The 20,101-nt window shown below is 37.5% G+C and overlaps 1 long non-coding RNA gene and 1 pseudogene across 1 annotated transcript in view; one reads left to right on the top strand and one right to left on the bottom strand.

Annotated features, from left to right (window-relative positions):
• Positions 1–20,101, bottom strand: part of LOC112915511 (uncharacterized) — a 280,787-nt gene that overhangs the window by 203,788 nt on the left and 56,898 nt on the right. The gene's annotated exons all lie outside the window — the stretch shown is intronic.
• On the top strand, positions 10,112–17,161 carry LOC112915577 (small ribosomal subunit protein uS2-like; annotated as a pseudogene).

Genomic DNA, 20,101 nt, shown 5'->3' with positions numbered 1-20,101 from the left:
TGGCCAGATAGACCAGGCAGGCCGACTCCAGCTATACTCGACAGGCTCCAGCTAACCAACTGGCTGACCACCATATACGAATGAGTCCAACCAGCATCGGTCAACCTTGGCCCACTCTTATGCTAAATAAATGCTTATTGTTTTAAGCCACTGAGTTTTTTTTTTTTTAATTAATTTTTATTGGTGTTCAATTTACCAACATACAGAAAAACACCCAGTGCTCATCCCGTCAAGTGTCCACCTCAGTGCCCGTCACCCATTCCCCTCCAACACCCGCCCTCCTCCCCCCTTCCACCACCCCTAGTTCGTTTCCCCGAGTTAGGAGTCTTTATGTTCTGTCTCCCTTCCTGATATTTCTCAACATTTCTTCTCCCTTCCTTTATATTCCCTTTCACTATTATTTATATTCCCCAAATGAATGAGAACATAAACTGCTTGTCCTTCTCCGATTGACTTATTTCACTCAGCATAATACCCTCCAGTTCCACTGAGTTTTGATATGGTTTGTTAGCAATAATTAAGTGACTTGGTCGGCAAACAAAAATGTCATTTCAGGTCACCTTTGTCATGTATGTCCATCGAATCACTCTGTATCCATTCACTTAGAATTTTTTTCAATGCCAATTCTATACTAGCTGTTAGTGTTAGTGTACAGACTATTCAGTAAGCATTCACTGAGCATCACCTGAGCACTATCACTACTTAGAATACAAAGAATAGGGGCAGACTCTCAAAGAGTTAATTATCTGTAGTAAATCAGAAATTTGAGGACATTTAAAAAAATTTTTTTTAAATCAACTAAGACAAGAGAGAACCAAAAGCAAATATATATTGTAACAAATTATTCTTATAACAAATAAATAATATAACCACACTGAAAGGGATGGAGAATAAAGGGGCTGACCCATGTAATTCTGGAAAACAGTATTTTGACTAGTTATGGTAAGATAAAGACAAAAAGAACTGTCACAAACTGTACTGATTGATAAGCCTTTTCCTCACAAAGATATGGGTTAGTCATCCTAAAATTACTATATATGCATGATAGGATTGAACAAATAAGTAAATGTACTGCAATATTAAGAGCTAGGCTTCTCGCTGTCAGAGAAAGAGGTAAAAATAAAGGGGAAAGGCTACAATGAATTCTGTTTCTTTCAGTATGAACTCATCAGTATGAACCCCATCACATCAATATGAACACATGCTTCTTTGTATTTTAAATAAATACATATACAGATAGGGAGACACAAAACTATATATAGATGTGTGTATGAAGGGGTAACTATAATTATACACATAGATTTCCTAGCTCTGTCTACTGACAAGGCCTAGAAACTGACATCCCAGTAGGAATCAGCACACTTAGTATTCAGATCATGGTTTCTAAGTACCAATTCTAATAGAAAGAACCAAGTCTCTGTGGAAAAGTGATTGATTCTAAGGCCAGGGTAGTTAAAATATAAGAGGAGCCTGGGACATCTTATGGTGCTTTAAAAAAAAAAAAAGGAAAAAGAAGAAGAAGAAAATAGATGGGGGCCTAGAGAAAGGATATAAGAGCCAAACTAAAAGTACCCCAAATGGTCAAATCTAAAACAAGTTAAGCAAAAAACAACAATGGCTTATAATCCAAAAATAAAATAAGTACCCTTTATGTAAGATATACATACTTAAGATATATATATAAAATTAGGTAAATATGTATATATTTACCTAAAAATACTTATTTATAAAACAAATAAAGTAGAAGGGGCAACACTTCTTTACTTTCTCCCAGTTAACAAACATACAAGTAATAAGAGAAATAGACAATAACAATTAGAATATCACAGTAATAACTGATGTAGGCAAGATGCATTGATGGATGCTAAAATTAGTGTGTAAGACTTAAGGAAAAATGGAATATTTGCATCATTTCAAAGTTCCACCCTCAAAATAAATATATGTTAATTACAAAGAGAAAAATAGTAACTCTGCAGTGTAGAAACATGACGACATCTCCTTTAACCTAGGGACCAAGATTAATATTACCAGTAACAGGATATATCTACATAATATAGCCCTATATCATGCACTGAGAAGCACATATCACCTTTGTGGTGTTTTTCCTAATAGTGCATAACCTCAATACAATCATGAAAAAACATTAGACAAACCCAAATTGAGGGACATTCTCCAAAATACCTAACCAGTACTCTTCAAAAGTCTAAAGGTCATGAGAATCAGAAAGATTGAGAAACTTCCATATAATGGAGACTAAGATGATATAATAGCTAATTTAATATGGGATTCTGGGTTAGATTCTGGAAGAAAAGGGAAATTAGTAAAATCCAAAGTCTCTTATTTAGTGCACAGTATTGTACAGATGTTAATTTATTGATTGTGTCAATTGTGCTCTGATATGTAAGATTTTGATATTAGGGGAAGCTGGGTAAAGGGCATACAGAAACCTTTTTTTAAAAGGAATTTATAGGGAACCTGGGTGACTCAGTGGTTGAGCATTTGCCTTCTGCTCAGGGCGTGATCCTGGAGTCCCAGGATCAAGTCCCACATCCGGCACCCTGCAGGGAGCCTGCTTCTCCCTCTGCCTATGTCTCTGCCTCTATGTCTCTAATGAATAAATAAATAAAATCTTATAAATAAATAAATAAATAAATAAATAAATAAATAAATAAAGAATTTCTAAGTTGTGATTTTTTTTTAAGATTGGTTAATTGAGAAAGAAAGAGAGCCCATGAATTGTGGGAGGGGCAGAAAGAGAAGGAGAGAGAGAATCAGAAGCAGACTCTGAGATGAGCACAGAGCCCACATTGGGCTCAATCCCTCAACTCTGAGATCACAACCAGAGCCAAAATCATGAGTCAATGTTCAACCAACTGAACCATCCAGGCACCCTTATACAGAAACTTTTTATATCATATTTACAACTCTCCCATAAGTCTAAAATTATCTCAAAAGAAAAGGTTAAAAATACATATCCATAGGGGCACCTGGGTGACTCAGTCGGTTAAGATCTGCCTTCAGCTCAGGGCATGATTTCAGGGTCCTGGGATCAAGCCTCCGCATTGGGATCCCTGTTTAGCAAGGAATCTGTTTCTTCCTCACCCTCTGCCCTTACCCCCTACCTGCCCCCTACTTGTGCTATCTTTCTCTCTCTCAAATAAATAAAGTCCTTTAAAAAATTCATATCCATAATTAATTTCTTTTAGGAGTAAACACTACTAAAATAGTTTAGACTATGTCTATGTTTTTTTTTCTTTTTATTACATTTTCTAATTATTTTTTAATAAATTTATTTTTTATTGGTGTTCAATTTGTCAACATACAGAATAACACCCAGTGCTCATCCCATCAAGTGCCCACCTCAGTGCCCGCCACCCAGTCACCCCCACCCTCCCACCCACCTCCCCTTCCACCACCCCTAGTTTGTTTCCCAGAGTTAGGAGTAAGGAGAAAAAATAAGTAGGAAATATCAGAAAGGGAGACAGAACATGTCTATGGTTTTATATACACCAAATTCAAATAAGTAGAGTTTTAATATATGTTTATTTATATCTCTTAATACTGCCAAATATATCAATAGAAATTTGGACTAGTTGCCAGGTTAGTTGGGTCAACTAAGTAATGTTAAATCTCCATTTGTATATTACATTACATAGGCACTGATCAGATATTAGTTTCACCAGTGTTTAGTGTACTTGGCATTGAATCAGAATATGTTTTAAAATCCCTATTCCAGGGGTGCCTCGGTGGCTCAGTCAGTTGGGCATCCGCCTTCTACTCGGGTCCTGGGATAAAGCCCCACATCAGACTCTCTGCTCAGCAGGGAGTATGCTTTTCCCTTTCCCTCTGCTCCTCTCCTCTACCCCCCTCCCACTTACATCCTCTCTTGCTCTCTCGCTCTCTCTCTCTCTCTCTCTCTCAAATAAAATCTTTTTTAAAATAATAAATAAAATAAAATTCCTACTCCAAGCACAAGAGACTAAATCAAACTAAAATAAACTGAACTAAACTAAACTAAAATTAAAAGCCATGAGCACATAAAGTATGACAGGCACTGTGCTTGGTACTATGATAAAGTAGTACGCAAAACAGACCTGGTTCTTATCCTAATATAGTTTATATTTTACCACTGAGATTATTCAGTTCTTTCTTTTGCTTTCTTTTATATCTTCTGAGACAATTATCAAAAAAGTCTATATAATTGCAACCAATGTCTCAAGGGCAAGAATTCTTCCTTTAAACCCAACCGAGTATGTTATGTATACAACTTAATCTTGAACAAATTCTCTTGGCTGACTGACCTAGACTCAGGATGTGCATATTGCAAAGGCATTTTTGTTCAAGCCTATGAGAAATCATGTACACAAGGTAAAAGACAGCTTTTGGAAAATGTTCTCCACATTGCAGATTGTAGCAAATTGCTCAAGTTGGACAAACACCTCACCTTCCACCATGTTAACTAGAAGACCAGCTGCAGAATCATCCAAAACAAATTACCTATTAACATACCTACTTCTACCCAGCAATAACAGAAAATTCTCTCTCCTCTTTAGTGATTCTAATTGTCAGATATTGATAAACATTACTGGGTAAGAAACTAAACAAACTGATTCATCTCTTAGTACAACTGTGATCTATGATTTAAAGAATAAGAATAAATTTTAAAATCTGTCCTGTTATGGAGCTTATTTCTAAGGCAGTTTCCTGCCGTGTCCTCACATAGAATTTCCTCTGTGCATGCACATCCCTGGTGTCTTTCTCCTTCTTACAAGGACACCAGTCATACTGGATTAGAGACCCATTCTTATGGATTCCTTAATCATAATTACCTCTTTAACCCCAAAATACAAATAACAACAAATACTATAATTTCAAATGAATAACATAAGTACACTGAAGGGAAATAGAACTAAGCTAGCAACGTCTGTGTACAGCTTTTTTTAAACTATGTACACTCAAGACTAAAGATGAGGAAAGCTATAGATTTATTAAACTCTAGTTAATAGATTTTTCTTAGTGGTATGAGTGAGCAATTCTAAAGGTTTTTTTTGCATGTACTGTAGCACTGAACAATAGATAAACATATTCTAGATCATAAAACCAATTCATTTTATGAAAAAAAATTACCTTTTAGAGGCCCTATCTCCAAATGTAGTCACATTCTAAATTGTTAGGGGCCAGGGCTTCAACATACATACTGAGGGGAGGGACACTCCCATCTGCTCTGTTGTCAAAAAGTCAATGGACACTGGAAGAGACAGCAAGAATTAATACTAAGATGGAAAACACCCCCAAAATTACACTCAAAATGTCATTTATAACTTCCTTTTTTTTTCTCTTTGATGCAGGATCCTATCAAGATTCATTTTAGCTGGCTTGTCAATGATGTAGCAAGAAGAAGGACTAATCCTTCTCTTGGGAAAAACCACACCCCCAACTTCCCTTCCCAAAGAATCAGGGGTCCAAGATTTCCAGGTGTAAGAGGCTGGCATTTCTTATCACCTCCCTAAATAGCTAGCCTTGATGCTCAGACTCCTTAGTACCTAAGCCAAAAATATCCCAAAACCTGCCAGTCCCCCAACCACTACCCCACAGGTCACTCTCATGTTCACCTCATAAAGAGTGACAGTCTCAGAAGGTCAAGGTCTATCTCCTGGTACACAATCAAACGGATCTATATCAACTGTGCCCTGGCCTACATACATACTCCACAGGATGCAAGAGACACAAGGAGCTACGCACTCAATGACCAGTGCCCAGGAGTTCCAGCCTGACCAAGTGACCAGGCAGTATTTGTCCAGAGCCTTCTGCATGAAACATCATCCTGAGAAATTTAAAACAGTTGTGGAGGTTTTTCCCCGTTCATCTTGTACTGAGCCTAGCACAGTTCCTGAAATATAGTGGGCCTTTGATAGATGTTTGCTGAATGAGCAAATTACAAATGAAAGCATACCCATTTATCATCTTCCAAATGACTCTACAAAGTGTTGTTGCCTGCCAATAACAACAGTGCGCATTCATAGGTATTTATGAATTTGCATCGTATTACAAACATGCAGTTTTAACACCAGTGAATTTCCTCCATCCCAGCTTGCAGAGAATAAAATGCCAGTGTGTTTTCACTGCCTCCCTGCATATGTTGGTAGTAAAATATTCACGGCTTAGAGAATTATGCAGTGTGTTTTCAACAGCAGCTTTTGAAAGCCACTTTTTCCATTAAAACTGTCAGTTTGGTAATACAGCCATGATTTCAAAGCAAAGGAGCATTATGGCGCAAATCAAAGATAGATTACATATTTTATGTTTACATATTCTAGGACCTTCACGATGTAAAGTTGTTGGATTTTTTTTTTAGACTTTATGTAAGTCTCATCCATTTTGGAATTGGAATGCATCACCTTTATTATGAACCAAATAAAATCTGTGTGTAATATATGTGGTACTGCTAGGTGTTATACCTGGCTCTATTCACTAGCAATTGCAAAGGAAAACAGTGGCAGTGAGAACTAAAGAAAGCCATTCCCTGGTGCTTTAATTTTTAGTTAATGAACCCCTATATATCTTCTATCTTTCTTACATTCTGGCATATATGCAGATATCCCCAAAATGTCTATGATTACAACTAACTACTGGTCAGATAACAAAGTTAATAAAATTTATAACCAAGGGACCTTAAAAGTGAAAGGAAGCTCTGATGCTATTTTTTTATTAGGAGAAAATATATTAATATCTCTGACAATTAGTTGCAGTAGGAAACTATTGCTGGGTTTGTGGTGCGAAGGAAAAATTGCTTGGCAATAAGACAGCCTGTATCTTAATTATAGGTTACAATGCATACTTGGGCATGCTCAGTTTGTAGGGAAAAAAAATAATAAAAGGAACTAAAGCTCTTAAAATAACAGTATTTGTCCATAAGTGGTGAGATTCAACAACACATGAAAGTGACAAGATGATAGCCTGTTTAAATACAGTTAGATAATATGCTTCAGAGATTTCCATCTTTAGCAATATGGTGGCAAATGAGGGCTGTATAAATTAAACAAAAATTGGAACAGTTCTGCAGTCTTAGGTTCAAACTTGATGAGAACTATTTTATACAAGCATCTCTTCTGGTCACCAAGACCCCATAAGGGGGAAAAAAAAAAGAACCTAAGAAAAATAGAAGCTATGTGGCACCATGATTAAGGGTATGGGCTCTGAAACAGCCTGAGTTCATATCCTGCCTCTGCCAATTACCAGCTCCTTAAAAAAAAAAAAAAAAAATCACTTAGCCCTCTGAGCCTTCCTGTCCTAATCTTCAGTGTGCAGAGCACTTGGTCTGGCTAACTCCGTGCCATTCCTGACACCTTTCTCCTGTTCCCACACAGGTGAAAGAGCTAATGACTCACAAACCAGACTCCCATACAGCTAGGGCTGGTCATATGGTGCCATTCTGGCCAGTGAGACAGAATCAAACAGTCTGGTAGGAGTCACTAGGGAAATATTTGCTTTCCTGTAAAATGGATCATGGCAGCTGGCTCTACTCTTTCCTCTGACTTTTTGCTTTGAACACAGAGGGGAGGACTTAAATTGTGGCAACCATCTTGGAACTTGAGGAAAAGGCCCAGAAAATCCTAGAGACACTGGACCTGACATCACTGAGCCACAGGATAATCAGCTATATTCCCTGATATTCACAAATCTGGTAGTAGTCTTCTATTGTAACTAATTATCAGAGATATTAATATATTTTTCCTAATTAAAACTAGCATCACTGATGGTACCCAGAGATGAATTGAGTAAACTATAATTAGCTAGTAGTGGTACTAATAGTGGTATCATCATCATCATTATTATTACACTTTAAAACCTGCTAGGAAAAAGATTATACCTCCGACACAGTACCCCTAAGTGTGTGGCCTTTGGAACCATGAGCCTGGGAAGGGGGATACTCACGAATTCAAGCATCTCTCAGTTTAATTGGCCCAGAAGAGAATCTAGAACCCTGAAAGAACGAACATGGTTGTCAAATGGACATTATCTACAATCATGGGTTAACTCAGGCATTGGGAAATCCAGGCCATCACTAAAATCCATTGTAAAAGAAACAAAAAGAAGGTAAAGCAGAGGATATGCAATTTGGAATAACAAGAAATTTAGTTCATTTGAAACATGAAGTCAAAGATTATGAAGGTAGTCTATTCAACGCAATCTCATATCAAGCAGAAAATGACATGTAATTTATTATTTTATTTTTTAAGTTTTTGCATTTTAGAAAATTACTTCTTCCAAGAATTGCTAATTAAAAGAAATTTATCTTTCTCTCACTTTAGCCTTAGAAGAAGACAAACATTGGCTTCTCCACAACCACAAATGTAATCCATGCTAATCATCAAAAGTACACTGCCAGTTTCACTTTGGCAAAGACAGAGCAAAATTCAGATCCCTGAGAGTCAGTCACCAAATAACCAAAGGGCAAACTCCAGGATATCAAAGCAAAAATTATTAAAAATTTTAAAAGCCATCAAACTGTAGCACTTTGTGTCAAAGCAGTGAGTCCACCTCTGAACGACAGAGAAACTTGATGCCCTGATACTCCTCACCACAGTGTTTACAAAACTAGGTGTAGGCCCGGATATTACTGTAGGAGGAGGAAAGAGGAGACAACGGCATCTAAGCAGCACGGTTGCAAGAACAGCTGATGCCCACAGTCACAAGAGTGGCTGCTTCCATTTCTAATGCCCTGAACTGTCTTCACTACTGACTGGCAGGAAACTAGATATAGGTTTATTCCAAATGCTTACAATCACTCAGGTTGATAATGTACAGTGTGAAACAAACATTATGTAATTCCCCAACATCAAGTTGGCCTTTTTAGAGTAGAATAGATCTACTTCCTGTCTTCTGCATAAACAGTGTGCGATTCAAAGCTCTATGCCACAGTGGCCCATTAGACAGAGTTATCCTAGTCTGCTGGCAGCACAACTGTAACGAACACAGTGCCCCTTTCTCCTTCCTTCTTATTCATAGTGGTGTAAGGAGGAATTGTTAGCTTTAACTTTGAGCTTCCTGGCATTGGTCCATTTGTATCACCACCCTGGCATTATTTAAACACAGTGTGCTTCATATTTATGAGCTTACAAAATTTCTGGTCTCCTGCTTCTGCCATTCTTAAGAACCATCAAGGGAAAAGGGTGTGACCATAAAAGCTAGTGTGTAACAAACCTCATTCAAATGCAGGCAGTGTATTGGGAATCTTAATTCTATTAGAGCATGGACAATGAATGTATTTGTGTTAGTTACTTTCCCACTTTGAGGTTAAACAAACCAGTGAATGGGACTCCGGGTGGCAGCAGAATGAGATACTGCATTGGATGACGCAGGCAGACAAATGCCAGGGAGCATTTTAAAAAACAGCAAGTCTCTTTCCTGCCTTCCCATGACTTTTCAGCAATTTGGATTCTGTAAATGGAAATGAATAGCTCCAGTCCTCCAATATCTTCATTCAGCAGTTCGGTTCCGACAGTCACATGATGCATTTATCTCTATGGCCGCTTCTAAGAAAATGTACCCCATTCAAAGAGGGTCTGAATTAACTATAGTAAATGTGTTCTCTCTACTCTTAAATTGATATCCTTTCCTGAATAAAGTTCTAATTTGCAATAATTGCCAGACTGAATAACTTGTCGCAAACCTCCTACTAATGCACCACAAGACTTGTTTTCCAGCAATGTGATTAACTGAATACAGTAGTGTTTAAAACACCACACACACACACACACACACACACACGTGCCACACCTTTGGTGATGATGTAGGCTTCAACCAGGTCCTCCTCCACCGCTGTGCCCTCTGTCTCTAATATGCATCACTTACTCTGCAGGCCGGAGTGGGGTGCCACAAGTCAACTCTACCACCTGCCCAAACTTTCATTTCACACACACTTACTGAATATGACTGGAATCCAGCATGATTTTTTGAGTAAAACTGGAGGAATACGGACTTGCTTGCTTTTCTGAAAATTAATCCACCTTCAGGTAGAGGATCTGGTATAGAATACGGGCCCTAGAAATTTGGGTGGCATCCCTTTATCACACTTGTCAGTGTCCTGCATTGTGGGCCTGAAGGCACGATGACCACAGTAAGCATCATTTAACAAGTATCAGAAAAGCACTAAGAATTAAACCCTTACAAATCAGGGAGGTGTTGAGCAATCAGACTGAACAGCAAAGAACAATAAGAATAAAGAAGTTAAACATGGATGACATGGTATAATAAGATTCTTGGTGTGCCAGGATTTTCACAGGCCTTCAAGTCCAGTAGGAACCACTGTAGATAAAGTAGCCTACCTGTTGCTTTAAGAAATGTCCCATTATAGAAAGAGGGAATCATTCTATTCTTTTTTTTTTTTTTTTTTTTTTTAGATTTTATTTATTCATTCATGGGAGGCCCACAGGGAGAAAGAGGCAGAGACACAGGCAGAGGGAGAAGCAGGCTCCATGCAGGAAGCCCGACGTGGGACTCAATCCTAGGTCTCCAGGATCACACCCTGGGCTGAAGGCGGCACTAAACCGCTAAGCTACCAGGCTGCCCCAAATCATTCTATTCTTAAAATCACACTAAAGGAGAGTATAATACGAATAGTCCTGATTACTTGCACTGATTCTAATTTGCAATAAAATTTATCATAATTTTTCCTAAGACTCTTGGCTCTCACTGATTCTTACCTAATTGGCATTCAATAAATATCTATACTATTGCTGTTTCAAAATATTAAGCAGTCTTTGAACTTCTTAATACTTTGAAGTTAATAAAGCTTGTTTCCTAAGGAAAGACACATTAACTATTTAGGTATTATCAGGGTTCAAATCAAATGTTTACTCTTCAGATTTCCTAATCATAATATCATGAAGGCGTAGAGAAAAGATCAATTGATATTTATCTACAGGTGGTGCCATGGGAATTCTGGTATTGTTTTTACCAATAAAGACTTAGAAAAATATATCATTTTCTCAATGGAGCTAAGAAAAGCAAATATAAAAACAAGACAAGAAAACCGGCCAAATGTATGAAAATATCTCTCTCAAGAAATGGCGAAACATTTGGTTTCATATTAGACGTCGGGGTTCATGGTATTGTATTATGTTTTCGGTTTCTAAGAACTACAGCTATAGAATGTTTGTTATCAGATCTATCAGTAAAAGAAACAGTGAGATAAGCTAGCCGGCAATCTGTAATCACAAAGAGAGATTCAGACTTTAAAATGAGCTTAGGAGGTCATGATAATTAAGGCTGGGTGAAAGGTTAAGGTCTGTCATTTGGGGCACCTACCTGACTCAGTCAAAAGACCATAGCATTCTTGATCTTGGGATTGTGAGTTAGAGCCCCACCTAGGGTGTAGAGAGTACTTAAATAAAAACTAAATAAAATAAAACAAAGTAAAAAATAAAAATAAGGTTTGTCATTCAATCCAGTCCCTTTAATTAAGTTAATGTATTTGGCAATAAATTCTATCAAGATAGAAAATAAAATAACCTAAGTTGATATACTCTTTCTCCAGCAAATAGAAACTACAGAAGCAAGTGAACAGGAACTGTATAACTCTTACTGGCAGCACATCTTTGTCTGAAATATCCAGTTTATGTAAGAAACCATATCAGTTATTGGTAGTGGAAAACTCTCCCAAGAGTTCAGGGTTAAAACATCGGAGTCCTCTGACTTCTGGCTTTGACCAGTCACTCTAGGCCACAAACTTCCCCAGAAATGCTAATAAATATAAATCCATATTTTTAGAATGGTGGAACTTATAGAAACAAAAGTATTTAAATGATGTTTAAGCCAAAACAGCTTATCTCCTTTTTATAAATTCCAAAAAGCATTAAAGACTCTCCCATATGTCTTCTTCTACCTTTCCCCTCAAAGAGGACTGTTCTTCCAGTCAAGACACCCTATAATTTCAGCCGCTGAATATCTTCTACCTGCCAGTTTTGTCAGGATTTGGAACCTATACCAGGATTTTCCCAGGTCAGTGAAGAAAAGTCAAACACAAATGCTTTCTTGGAATGCTATAGCCCTGTTACAATTAGGGAAATACATTTAAATTTTAATGTCCCTTGAGTCTAGAAGTGTATTTAAGTATCTCTTTCCATGATATGTAACAATAAAAAAATGCCCATTTGAAAACCTAATAATTTTTCATTATGATAGAAGTTCTACACAGTAAAATCTTCTTACACAGAAAATAGGCAGAGCATGAACAGTGACTCTGGCAGTTTTCGTTTTTTCAACCAAGTCAACCAACAAAGGAAGGCCTGTCCTCATCAGAATGAGAAAGTATTTCGGCCCCAGTTCCTATTTAGCCCTTGACCTCAAATGTGACTGACAAGTGGAATGGTGATTTGGGAATGTGAGCAGACACCTGTCCACTGAGGAATGGACTGGAGCCAACAGCTCATTACACAGAAAACTACTAAACAGCCATTGTAGAACAACGACTTTTCATCACCTGGGTCAGATACAAACCAATAACCTAGAGGTGAAAGGCTGTCCATCAAATTCCAGTTCCCACTTCCCAGGTCCATTCAATTCCATCTATTCAATTTTAAGGACTCTCTTCTATAGGTTTGTGCAAAAGAGGCCATGTGATTCAATAGAGTTCAGACTGTTATTATTTATGGGATGAACTGAAAGGATTATAGATTCGATCACAATTAAGTTCTCTCCTAATGAATCTGCAGGCTTTAAATAATCTTCTCAAAGTGCACATCACTTTTCTTTTCTCCTTAGACACTCTTGAGAGAAGGCACACTGGGTGATTTCAATGGTAGATACTCTCAGCCCTGAAGTGGATTTGACATGTAGACGAAGCTGTTAAGCCCAAGACTGTGAAGTCCACACTAGTTGCAGTGTTCCTGATGTGTGAGCACGTATTCATAAATTAGCAGCCCAAGTGTTTAATTTTCATGCAAGTACTTATGTGTTTACTAAAGATTAGCATTTTAATTAGTCTATATTTTTCTCTCAGACAATTGGCACGAATAGTATTTGCGGATACCTGACTAAGAGGATGCAAAGTAAAAAAACAGGGGGGTGTCACACAGTTTTATTCAAAAATTCTAATTAGCTAGTCATTCCCTTAGCATGAAAGAAATTGACATGGACTATAAGTTAGGTAACCACTGAGACTGTGTGGGGTTGGTTGGTTTTTGGTTTGGTTTTTTATTTTATTTTATTTTATTTATATATTGGTTATTTGGGGTGCTTTTATCCTCTCAATTATAGCTCTATGGAGAGTTCGGCAAAAGTCTTTTCTCTCAGATCTCTTTGTATTGTGTATTTGGGTCATGCTTGGAATATTAAACATCTGTCTCCTCCATTTTAAGTTCTGATAGTGTAAAATTATGAAGTGGCGATAATTTAGCTAATTTCTAAGAGACATCAAAAGAAAAAGATTGAGATACTTCAGTTCTGTTTAAAGGCTTTCTGCTATAGTTGGGTAAATTCTTTTTTGTGAGATTCTTTTAACGGAACACCTGAAGAAATGTACAAGTTGCTAAAGACATGACTCAAGAATCCCCAAAAAACCAGAGGGGCTTCACCTAGAAAGGCCCACACTGATGGCCAGTGCAATAAATTCAATCACTTAGGATTCCTTCTAAGGTTGTTTCACAGATCCAAATCCAGTAATTCAGAGGCTAGGTGTAGTTATCGTGGGATGCTAGCAAATCAAATCTCATGTGAGTTCACTTTCTCCCCTGTTACCATGTCATTAAAATAGAAAGCTTTTTAAAATTCCACTATTTTCCCTTTTTTTCCAGGTACAACTTTTTCTTCTATTTTTTTTCCATTTTGTTGAATAATATTTCCTACTTTAATATATAATCCTGTTCTGATATTACTCCCCCCAAAAATAATAGTGTGAGATATACTTGTTTTGTAAATTTTTTCATACAAATTTTCTAAAATAGCATGCCTGGGAGACATTACTATATATTTACGAATTATTTGTTTCAGATGGTCTAGAATGTACGCAATGACCACCAGTGTTTTAATAGAAATGACTGAGATTTGTGGATGGAACTGGAGGGTATTATGCTGAGTGAAATAAGTCAATCAGAAAAGGACAAAAATTATATGGTCTCCTTCATTTGGGGAATATAAATAAAAGTGAAAGGGAATAAAGGGAAAAGGAGAAAAATAAGTGGGAAATATCAGAAAGGGAGACAGAACATGGAAGACTCCTAACTCTGGGAAACGAACTAGGGGTGGTGGAAGGGGAGGAGGGACGGGGTGGGGGTGACTGGGTGGCGGGCACTGAGGTGGGCACTTGATGGGATGAGCACTGGGTGTTATTCTGTATGTTGGCAAATTGAACACCAATAAAAAATAAATTTATTATTAAAAACAAAACAAACGAAAAAAATGATTGAGATTTTTAAGGAATATATCTTGAACTCCACAAAACAAAATTTTTGTTTGGCATTATCTTTTTTTTTCCATATAATGGTTAATTTGAAGGAAATGAGAAAACAACGATGATTTTAAAAATTAGCACCACAGAGATGAGCATGGAAGTAGCCTATGTAAATGTCACATAGACTCTTAAATATATAATGGAATCTGATCATCTTCTTTGTCAGAGTTGTGACTAGATGTCACATACAGATATTTTATGGCATTATATATAACCATGTGGTGTTGTTATAGCATGTAACATGACATTTGACAGACATAAAATAGCTCTCTGAAGTGAAGAGGGCACTGAGACAAAGTCATCAAAATTTTCATGAAAAACAAAATAAACAAAACAAATGAAAAGGGCAAATGATTACAAAGGGAATAGTTATTAGTATCTCTCTTTCCTGTCATAAGATCACTCAGAAAATTAAGCCTCTAAACGAGGGGACTTTAAATATTATTTTTGAAAATTTAAATTTCTGAGGGCACCTGAGTGGCTCAGTTGGTTAAGTACCTGACTTCAGCTCTAGTTATGATCTCAGGGCCCTGGGATCATGCCCTGCGTCAGGCTTCACGCTAACTGGGGAGTCTGTTTTCCCCTATCCCTCTGTCCCTCCTCCTGCTTGTGTGCTAGCATGTTCTCTCACAAATAAATAAATAATTAAAAAAAAAAAAAGAAAGAAAGAAATCCTTAAATGTCTGGGGACAATTTCAACCCCATTGTGAAGACACCAGCTACTTTACAAAGTATAAGGATCTCTTATTTCTAGCATTGACAGAGTATAAGATTTTCCACACAAACGAAGACTAACATCAAAACTGTTTTTTGGTTGACTTCAACTCTTTTTATAAAATTCCTTCTGAAACATATACTTCATACTCCCTTACCTTCTCAAACTGATTATACAGACATAGTCATCATTTTATTGATGATTTGGAGCCATGATAATAAACATCAATTATTTTGTAGTCAGATTCTTCTTGGCTGTTAACACTGAGTTTATTGCTCTGAAAAGAAATTCTTCTACATAGTTATTTTTTATTTCCTATATCTGTTATTTATTTATTTATGTTCATCTCTTTCAGCTTTCAGCTGTTCCTACTTACTGCTATCAATATTCCTGTATCTGTAATAACTTTAATATTCTAATTTCAAATTCTAGTTGGCTGGAAAACCAATAACCTGGCTTTGGAATTAAGTGAGCTAATGATGATGCATTCTTCCTATCTTTAGCCTGTGAAATATAATGTAAAGATATTTTGGCATCTATGTTTGCTTTTTAAAAATTTTTCTGCCTACTCTTGCTCTTAGCTGCATCCCCCACTAGGTTCAGTAAATGAATGAATGATTTTTAGATGAAAAAAAAAAAGGTGTTTCTAATATTCAAACCTCTAACTGGGTCTATAGGGGAAAAAAGGTAGGCAAGTTAAAGTCAATGCACTATCTTCTGACCACCTATATGGTCATTTTTAACCTCCAAAGAGTTAACTACATCATGATCCTTTCTTTCTTCTACACTTACATGCAGTCATTGGTTAACAAATTCCTATTTTAGTATTAAGAAAAAAAGAATCGCTTTCTGCTCTACCCAGGGAAGGGTCCATACTGCGGTGTTGTTTTGCATTCCCATTGTAACTTAAAGGGAAACTTAAAAAAACGTCCAGAGCCCTTCATGCTCTCTGCAAATGAAGGAAGAGGATGTCCTCAAATTCCTTGCAGGAGGAACCCAATTAGGTGGCACCAACCTTGACTTCCAAATGGAACAGTACATCTACAAAAGGAAAAGGGATGGTATCTACATCATAAATCTGAAGAGAACCTGGGAGAAGCTTCTGTTGGCAGCTGATGCCATTGTTGCCATTGAAAACCCAGGGGATCCCTGGGTGGCTCAGCGGTTGAGCGTCTGCCTCCGCCCAGGGCGTGATCCAGCCCCACATCAGGTTCCCTGCATGGAGCCTGCGTCTCCCTCTGCCTGTGTCTCTGCCTCTCTCTGTGTGTCTCTCATGAATAAATAAATAAAACCTTTAAAAAAAATAAAAAGAAAACCCAGCTGATGTCAGTGTTCTATCATCCAGGAATACTGGCCAGTGAGCTGTGCTGATATTTGCTGCGAGCTGTGCTGAGATTTGCTGGCTGCTTCACTCCTGGAACCTTCACTAATCAGATCCAGCCAAGGAGAGCCAAGGCTTCTGGAGGCTACTACTGATCCCAGGGCTGACCACCAGCCTCTCACAGAGGCGTCTTATGTTCACCTGCCTACCATTGCTCTGTGTAACAGACTCTCCTCTGCGCTATGTGCACACTGCCGTCCCTTGCAACAAGGGAGCTCACTCAGTGGGTCTGATGTTGATGCTGGCCCGGGAAGTCCTGTGCATGCGTGGCACCCTTTCTCGAGAGCACCCATGGGAAGTCTTGCCCGACCTCTACTTTTGCAGAGATCCTGAAGAGATTGAAAAGGAAGAACAGGCCACTGCTGAAAAGGCTGTGACTAAGGAGGAATTTCAGGGTGAATGGACGGCTTGAGCTCCTGAGTTCACTGCTACTCAGCCTGAAGTTGCAGACTGGCCTGGAGTGTGCAAGTGCCCTCTGTGCCTATTCAGCACTTCGCCACTGAAGACTGGAGCTCAGCCAGCCACTGAAGATGGGTCTGCAGCTCCCACTGCTCAGGCCACTGAATGGGTACGAATGACCACTGAGTGGTCTTAAGCTGCTCTTCCACAGAAGGAACAAGATGGAAATAAGGTTGACAGAAAATAAACAGTTTCTTTTTAAAAAAAAAAATAATCTAGCTCTGATTGAAGTCAATCTTAACCTGCTGTCCATGCAGTCACTTTCAAGCCATTAAAGGGCACTTTGGTACCTAGGCTAAGAAAACATAAAAGACACAACCAAAGACACAACATTGTGTGTTCAGGCATTCTACACCTGTTTATGGCATCAGAATAGTGATAGGTACATAACTTAAACACTTTGAACTGTCTCTGCAAATGAATATGAAAGTGCCACGAACTCAAAACTAAAACTCATATCAGACAACCCTTCTTAAGACTCTAGGCACTATGTGGTCCATAAAGTAAAGCATATATTATTATTTCTCTAAGCACAAATAATTCTCATGTAAGATGACTGAGAACAATCCTCAAGGTTCTCTACAATGAAGTACTTATCCAAGAGATAAAAGAAATCTGCCAAATTTACATAAGAAACAAAATGAGTAAATATTTGGAAATCCAAAAACAGCTAGGTGCCCTATATACCACTTCATGGCCAGACTAATTATTTATCATCTTTCTGACTCAGTTTCTTATTCGTTCATGGAGGTAGGGCTACTTTTTTTTTTTAATAAATTTATTTTTTATTGGTGTTCAATTTACCAACATACAGAATAACACCCAGTGCTCATCCGGTAGGGCTACTTATAAAGGGACAATGCTGGTATTGTCTACTCAGCAGGGCTGCTTGGGGAGTTAATGACTGAAAATCTTGTGAATTTTTCATTTCAAATGAGATAATATATGCAAAAGGGTTCTGAAAACTTGTTGAGCATGATAGTAATGATTAAAATCAGTGTAAAAGAAGTTAGTTATCTGGAAAATATACTTTGATGTAGACGCATGCTGGATGTAAATATTTCACTGCTTCAATGCCCTTTCTATGCACAAAATTTTTATTTTAAATGTTATAAAAGTTATCTTGCACAGAAAGTATGTACCAAATAAAAGCAAAACATACACACACAGTATTGATAAAAATATGAAATGAATGCTAGCAATAATAGCAATAAGAATGTGAGGGCAATAAAATATTTGCAAAAGTAAACCTATTAAGGATGTCTCCAAAAACTTCATGACACTTTGAAAACAGATTCAAGAATTGGAACAATCAGAAAGAAATTGCTTCCAATGAAAGGAAAAAGAACAGTTGAAAAAAATAAGGTAATCAAGGTTCTGTTTCCTGCAGGAATACATTAATTCATCCAATGAGTATTCCATGAAAGCCTACTACATGCACCTTTCCACTAGCTCCTGTTCATTTTTCGGGTCTCAAAATAGGTATCAATCCCTCAGGAAACCTTCCCTAGAGTGTCTCTCTGAGAACAGTCTGCATTTCTTCTATCACAGCATTTCTCACATCTTTTGGCAATTGCTTCTTTCTCTCCCTCAATAGACTGTAGCTCTAAAAAGGCTGCGTTCTTCTCTGTCTTGTTTGCAGTGTCAAAAAAATATTTGCTGAATTAATAAACAATAGGCCCTGTGCTAGGAAATGGGAATGTAAAGCATACAGCATGGCCCCTGACCTCAGGGAGCTCGCAGTCCAAACAAACAACGGTAACACCCATGGTAAGTGGAATGAAAGAGGGTCCCCTGGGGCTGGGGAGAGCAGGATGTCAAGGGAGATTTTCTGGACAAATGAAGTAGAGAGAAGAGAGAGCCAACCAGCAAGTCACAGAGCCCATCTGGACGATAGTCTCCTCATAATGGAACTCTAGGAAATTTTAAATTGAGATCATAAGAGTCAACATAAATATTTAGAATGAGTTACATGAAAAACTGAGTTTCAGAAAAAGTGAAAGAGACATTTTGGAACTACATGGCTAAACTGTGTTTCTCAAAAGCACAAGCATTCTGGTGGAATGTTAATAGTTACTTAGTGAAAAATCAGAATTCCACGGACAAGTATATTTGAGAAATATTACATAGTTTACCCCAATGGGAGGATTCACAGGGCTCCTTAGATTATTACAGGCTCTAAGTAGTCCCACAAGAAAGAATCTTCCTAAACTTTCTTTAAACCAAGTTTTCCAAACTTTTTCCATTAGGGACCCTTTCCTCTGAGACGACCACTGCCATCTCAGGGGATATGATTTGAAAACACAGATCTAGACATGTGTAAGTTAGTTCTATGTTACCTTCTTCATCAACAGAATCATGTAAATTACTTTTATTAAACTATAATATTTCAAAAGCTGTATGCAGCATCAGTGAGAATCACCTCAGAAACTATAGCTAGTGGTAATTAGACCTAATTAACTAATTAGATTTTTGGTCACCTTCTCATATGCTTCTCATATAACTTTTATAGTAATATATATATATATATAGTAATATATATATTTATATATTTATATATATATATATTATATATATATATTTTATAGTAATATATATATATATATAAACACCTAGGGTGCCTAGGTGGCTCAGTCGGTTAAACATCTGCCTTAGGCCCAGATCATCTGATCCCAGGGTCCTCAAATCTAGCCTCACACGGGGCTTCCTGCTCAGCAGAGAACTTGCTCCTCCCTCTCCCTCTGCCCTACCCCCCATTCATGTTTGCTCTCTCTCTCTCTCTTTTTCTCTTACACACACACACACACACATGCTCTCAAATAAATAAATACAATCTTTTAAAAAAAATAAAAATATAAATAAATAAAACACAAAAAGATTCAGCATTTACCAAAGGGCATGTGAGACACGTGTCCCCAGTTCCACTTTCATCTCTTACTGAGAGAATGGAGGCATGTTATCAGTGACTTCCTGTGGGACCCTGGAAGAGCAAGTCTTTCATGGTTTGGTCTCTGCAAGGAAGAGAAGAGCTGACTTGGATTGTCTCTACTATTCTGGTATCACAATCATTCTACAATGATGCTTTAATATATTT

The sequence above is a fragment of the Vulpes vulpes genome, chromosome 14, assembly GCF_048418805.1.
Source record: "Vulpes vulpes isolate BD-2025 chromosome 14, VulVul3, whole genome shotgun sequence".
Lineage (NCBI taxonomy): Eukaryota > Metazoa > Chordata > Mammalia > Carnivora > Canidae > Vulpes > Vulpes vulpes.
Note: the sequence above shows the minus strand (reverse complement) of the source record. Positions and strands in the feature narration are given on the sequence as shown.